The sequence below is a fragment of the Myotis davidii genome, unplaced genomic scaffold (assembly GCF_000327345.1).
Source record: "Myotis davidii unplaced genomic scaffold, ASM32734v1 scaffold826, whole genome shotgun sequence".
NCBI lineage: Eukaryota > Metazoa > Chordata > Mammalia > Chiroptera > Vespertilionidae > Myotis > Myotis davidii.
This window is the reverse complement of record NW_006297142.1, coordinates 396,810-403,741: the sequence shown is the minus strand read 5'-3', so window position 1 is coordinate 403,741 and position 6,932 is coordinate 396,810. Positions and strand designations below refer to the sequence as shown.

At 54.9% G+C, this 6,932-nt stretch overlaps 1 long non-coding RNA gene across 2 annotated transcripts in view; it reads left to right on the top strand.

Moving 5' to 3' along the window:
• Positions 1-162: 162 nt before the first annotated feature.
• LOC107184510 overlaps positions 163-6,932 on the top strand; it is a 26,130-nt gene continuing 19,360 nt past the window's right edge. The window contains exon 1 of one of the 2 annotated variants that reach the window (XR_001515359.1): positions 163-226. This is a non-coding gene — a long non-coding RNA (uncharacterized LOC107184510). Of the gene's footprint in view, positions 324-6,932 lie in introns of both variants that reach the window. The other variant, XR_001515360.1, reaches the window with a different exon arrangement.

Here is a 6,932-nt window from a genome sequence, read left to right as displayed (position 1 = left end):
TAATAATAATAATAATAATGCTATGAATATGAGTGTACAAATACTTACAAGTCCCTTTTTTCTTTTTTTTAATTTTAATTTTACATATATTTTTATTGATTTCAGAGAGGACGGGAGAGGGAGAGAGAGATAGAAACATCAGTGATGAGAGAGACTGGGGCAGGAGAGAGGGACTCTGCCTGTCCCCGGAGGGCCCGGAGGCCGCTCTGACGGCAGCATTTCCGTGGTGGGTCTTGCAGGTCGCACAGCGTCCCCCTGGCCCAGGAGGTCTGGGAGGGGCATTCAGGCAGACGGGACGACCTGGGGAAGCAGAACTGGAGCAGGTGGGTGGCTCAGAGCGGCTGGGCAAAGGGGAACGGGGTTAGGACAGGCGAGAAGCCCAAGGCCTGGAATGCCAGGGAAAGGGCACTGTGCTGGGCGGCCCCCTAGACGGTTTGGACGCCTGGCTCTCAGGGTAGCCCTGGTTTTGTGAAGGGGAGTTAAGAGCAACACACAAGAGCAAGTGAAGGGCAGTCCCGGCCGCCCAGGGCACCGTGCCAGCTGGGCTGTCAGGTCCCTGCTTTCAATTATTTTGGGTATTTAACCCATGTTGTTAAAAGATAAATGGAGGCATATTAACATGTTAAAGGGTTTAAGCAGAAACTTTCTTCGTATCACACAGCGCCCAGCGCGGCAGACAGAAAGGAGCGCAGAAGAGCTGCCCAGGGTGGAGGACTTCTGCCGGCAGAGGAGGGCGAGGACGGGGAGTCAGACTAGGCAAAGAAGCAGGGTGGGCCCCGCAGCGACTCCTGCAGGGCTCTCAGGCCGGGGGCCTGCCTGGCGCTGATCGGGCTGCTCCTGACCGACGGGCTAGTTTGCGCTGTTTGTTTATTGTTTGTAATACTCGCCCTAATGAGAGCAAAGTTGTGTCTCATCGCGGTCTTGATTTGGATTCCCTGAAGAGGAGCACTCTGGAGTATCTTTTCATGTGTTTACCGGCCACTTTCCAGTAGCTTTTAGTTTTTTTGTTGTTGCGGCAAAGGTTGCCTCCTGATTCTCAGTGTGTCCAGCTGGATTCATGGACTCATCCACTGGGTAACCACCATCCAGATGAGCATTTAGCACATTCCAGCATCCCAGAAGCATTTTGGTGCCCCCTCCCAATCAGGGCTCCCCAGCAGAAACCACCATTCTGACGTGGAGCATCATGGAGAATGCTACCTGTTCTAGAACTTCAAATAAGTGGAACCCTAGAGGATGCTCGTGTGTGTGACTGGCTTCTTTCACTCACGGCCACGTGTGTGCGATTCATCCCTATCGTGGCATGGAGCAGCAGCACGTTCCTTTTTCATGGCCGCGTAGTATTCCATCGTGTGGACACACCACAATCTGTTAGGATTAATCACATGAAATTGCTAATTTCAACCTTTTTCTCCCCCACCCCCCGCCAAAAAAAAGACCATTTCCTAAGGCTCGACCTCATATTTATCCATTCTGTAGATGGCCATTTCGATGGATCTCTTGGTGAGTGTGTGCACATGCCCATTGCTGGTGAGTATATTCCTAGGGATAGAGTTGCTGGGTCTCAGGGTCCATGTATGTGAGGTGTGGTCAGTTCTTCCCGTTTTACAAAGTATTTTACCAATTTACACTCTCCCTAACCAGGTACGAGAGGTCCGGTGGCTCCACAGCCTTGCCAACATTTGGCGTGGTCATTCTTTTCCGTTTTAGCCAAGTTTCCAGCCACCTTCTGAGGCTACATCCCTAACTCGATTCCAACCCCACCCACGGCGCTGGCTCGATTGGACAGAGCCGACTGCTCTGGGCTTGCCCCTGGTCTGCAGGCACCTCTCTATGGGCTGCACAGACGGTCAGGTAACTGCCCCGGGGCTGGGGGAGGGGGCGGCTGGTCGAAGCTCTCCCACATGGAGTCACTCCATAACGAGTGTGCAATGTGGTGACTCATAAGAAATACATCTTTGGTCATTCAGATGACTGAATGATTTCTCAGCTATTTGGTCTTCGTCCGGGGTTCCTGGCTTACAAACCCCCAAAGCCCTGGCATCCCTTTGCCATCAGAGTGATGGGAGCTTCTGTGTTACAGTCCTCGCCTTTGGTCCTCCGTTCCTGAAATCCTTCAGATCCCAGAAGGTGAAATGTGCGTCTCATTATTCATAACGAGTCCCTTTGCACCACAGCGGGGTTTATGGTAATGAGGTAGCTTTTGGAAAGCACCCACAGATAGGCGCTGTTGCCCGGGGAACTGACCGTGAGTAGAGGGTTGGAACTTTCAGTCCCCTCCCCTCCCTGTTCCCCGATTTCCAGGGAGAGGGACTGGAGGTTGAATCAGTCACCAACGGCCAACAGTTTAATCTACTGTCTACTGCGTCACGAGGCCTCCATAAAACTCTGGGAGCTCGGGGTTGGGACAGCCCCCCATTGGGGAGCCGGAGGGCTTCCCCGGAGCAAGGCCAGGTCCCAGGCCCCACGTGGACGGAGCTCCTTTGTTGGGCACTGTGGAGAGCGGCTACAGTGTTTGGACAGGTTCAAGCCTCGGAGTAATGAGCTGTGGCTGTGAGCTTGACCTCATGGTCCGAACCTGTGGCCGCACGTGGCTGAGTGACGTGGGCTGCGGGAGGGGCAGCGAGTAAACAAAGCTCGATCAGGTGCATGTGATTGAGTGGATTCGAAACCCCCGAGAACATTATAATCATCTTGGCCACGCCCTTGCTTTGCCTCGTGGAATCTGCTTTAAAATACAGACTCGGCTTGCAGGCCGGGGCGCTGTCTCTCCACCAGAGAGGGCGGCGGCCCACCCGGCCCAGCGTTCTTCTCTTGTCTGCCTTCTCCATCCTTCACCGCCCCCTCAGGCTCATCCCTGGCTGTGCCAGCTCGACACAGTGCACCTCGCTGGCTGTCTCCATCTGGCCGTTGCCTCGTCTCCTCTCTAACATCCGTTGTAATAAACCCGTAATCGGGTGAGTAAATGGGTCGCCCCCGTTCCGTGGGCTTTTCTAACAAATGGATTGAACCCAAGGAGGGGTGGTGGGGACCTCTAATGGACAGCCAGGCGGTCAGAAACACAGGGGACAACCTGGACGTGGGACTGGCATCTGAGTGGGGGGCGGTCTTAGGGGACTGAGCCCTCAGCCTGAGCGATCTGGTTCTGCTTCCAGGTAGATAGTTTCCCAGACTCCCTGCCGGTGTGGGAGACTGCTTGTTGGTATGGGGATGCCCCCGCACATTAGAATTAGTGTGGCACGAGGTCCCAGTCAACACCTTTCTTCTGAAGCTATAGCGACAGGGAGCGGGTGACATGGATCCGGCTGCTGTGGGGCCCCTGGGCCTCCCCAGGGGGGCGATTTGGGGGCTGAGGGTTGTGTCGCTGAGGCCGCACCTGCCCCATGTGCTTCTCCTCGTTCCCACCTCTGCCCTTGACCCAGCCTTGTCTGTAGGTTCCCCAAGTGTGGTGCCCATGGGCCTCCTCATGGGTGATGTTCCCCAATGTGTGTGGATGCCCTTGTGATCAGTGACATTCACACTCACTGAATTCATGGCAGTCTTTTGTGTTATCTTCTCAGCCAATGAATACATTAAACACACACACACACACAGACACACACACACATACACACACTCACACACAGACACACACACTCACACACACACACCGACACACACACTCACATACACACACTCTCACACAGACACACACACTCACACACACACACCGACACACACACTCACATACACACACTCTCACACAGACACACACACTCACACACACACACCGACACACACACTCACATACACACACTCTCACACAGACACACACACTCACACACACACACCGACACACACACTCACATACACACACTCTCACACAGACACACACACTCACACACACACACCGACACACACACTCACATACACACACTCTCACACAGACACACACACTCACACACACACACCGACACACACACTCACATACACACACTCTCACACAGACACACACACTCACACACACACACCGACACACACACTCACATACACACACTCTCACACAGACACACACACTCACACACACACACCGACACACACACTCACATACACACACTCTCACACAGACACACACACTCACACACACACACCGACACACACACTCACATACACACACTCTCACACAGACACACACACTCACACACACACACCGACACACACACTCACATACACACACTCTCACACAGACACACACACTCACACACACACACCGACACACACACTCACATACACACACTCTCACACAGACACACACACTCACACACACACACCGACACACACACTCACATACACACACTCTCACACAGACACACACACTCACACACACACACCGACACACACACTCACATACACACACTCTCACACAGACACACACACTCACACACACACACCGACACACACACTCACATACACACACTCTCACACAGACACACACACTCACACACACACACCGACACACACACTCACATACACACACTCTCACACAGACACACACACTCACACACACACACCGACACACACACTCACATACACACACTCTCACACAGACACACACACTCACACACACACACCGACACACACACTCACATACACACACTCTCACACAGACACACACACTCACACACACACACCGACACACACACTCACATACACACACTCTCACACAGACACACACACTCACACACACACACCGACACACACACTCACATACACACACTCTCACACAGACACACACACTCACACACACACACCGACACACACACTCACATACACACACTCTCACACAGACACACACACTCACACACACACACCGACACACACACTCACATACACACACTCTCACACAGACACACACACTCACATACACACTCACACACACACACAGACACACACAGACACACACAGCTATTAACAAATGGGCTGGAACAGGTCAAAGTGTTGAAATGTAAGAATCGAGAAACCGATCTTGCAGATGGGTCCTGGGTGGAAGCCGATGTGGCCTTTTCGGGTTCCCTAAACGGGGGGCGGGGGGGATGCCTCGAGCCTTCCTCCTGTCTGCCCCCCGCTCCCTGGAAGGTCCAGTTGAAATGGCTGCACCCCCTCTTCTTTGGACCAGGTTGTCTCTAGGAATCGCCAGTGGGTGCGTGTAGCCTCCTGGGACCCCTTCGTCCAGTCCTCTGCTCCTCGCCCAGGTCCCCGCCTGCTGCTGGCGGGGTGAGCCGGGGCCTGTGCCGCGGGGTGAGCCGGGGCCTGTGCCGCGGGGTGAGCCGGGGCCTGTGCCGCGGGGCGAGCCGGGCTGCCAGGTTCGAAGCCCGGTGCTGTCACTGACGGACTAGCTGACTGACCTTGGGCAAGGCTCACTGTCCCTCTCGGCTCGGTTTCCTCATTAAAAAATGGGGGCAAGCGTGGCCCCTCCTCCTCAAGCTGTGAGGGACATGAGTCGAGGTGGTGGCCGCGAGGGGACATGAGCCATCATTTTGATGGATCCCCAGGATTCTGTGGGGGGTTCGGGGACAGAGGAACAATTTGCAGCTGAACCGTGGACCCCACCATGCCCGGCATCTCTCATCCATCCCAGCTGTCGCCTCCGGCCGGCCTGACACCATTGCTGGGGGCTGGGACGGGCCCCCCAGGGGCACAGCCTCCCAGCCTCCTCTCCGCCACAGGAACGGCATTTCGGTCTCGATTGCTGTCCTTATGCCAGAGGCTCCGGGACAATGATGCTCAGTGAGGCCCCTCACACAGAGTCGGGGGAACATGCAAGGGCATTTTCCCTGTCACAGTGGGGTGTGTGTGTGTGTGTGTGTGTAACCTGTTTACATATAAACACACGGTAATTTATTTTTTTATTTTTGTTGATTTCAGAGAAGAAGGGAGAGGGACAGAGAGATAGAGACATCCATTAGCTGCCTCCTGCACGCCCCGCACTGGGGATCGAGCCCACAACCCAGGCATGGGCCCTTGACCGGAATCGAACCTGGGACCTTCCAGTCTGCAGGCCATTGCTCGACCCACTGAGCCAAACCAGCCAGGGCCACACAGTAATTTTTCATGCTTTTAACACACACACACTTTTCCAGGAACGTGACTGTGAAGTTCACCAAGTTTGTTGTGCTTGGAATTTTGCCAAGACGCGTTGCCCATTTCGCGTCAGCAGCAGCAACACGCTCTCTGGGGCTGAGTTATCGGCTACCCCCCCTCCCCCCGCCGTCCTGTTACCGGCTACCCCCCCGGCTGTCCTGTTCGCGGTGGTCCCACCTCTAGGAGCCAGGATCAGGCCAGCCACCCGTCTCCTGCTGTCGTCAGCTTGTAGTGTTCAGTCTTTTATTTGTAAAAAAAATATATTTGTATTGACTTCAGAAAGGAAGGAAGTGGGAGAGAGAAACATCAGTGATGAGAGAGAATCATGGCTCGGCTGCCTCCTGCAGGCCCCCCACTGAGCATCGAGGCCACAACCCAGGCGTGTGTCCCGACCCGGGAATCGAACTGTGACCTCCGGGTTCATAGGTCCACGCTCCACCCCTGAGCCACGCCGGCCGGGCCAAGTTCAGTCTTTATTCTTTTATTACAAATGACTTTCCGTTTGGCTCTCCTTCATATTATGGCCAGGATGCTACATTGATTTTCTTTTAGTCTGTGGGATTCTTGATGAATCTCATCTCAGCGTGGCGAAGGGGGCGGGTGTGCCCAGGCTCAGGGCCGCCTGGGCAGAGCGGAGAAACCGTACCCAGGAGTGATCTGCTTCTGGAATGACGTTCTTGCTCCGGCGTGCAGGCTGCGGGCGTCACTTGTGCGTTTGAGCGGCTCTGCTCCGGCCCCTGCGCAGGCCCCGGGCTCGCCGCCCTGCTGGCCGCCTCCTCCCAGCCCGTCCTCCCTGACCTGTCCCCGCAGAG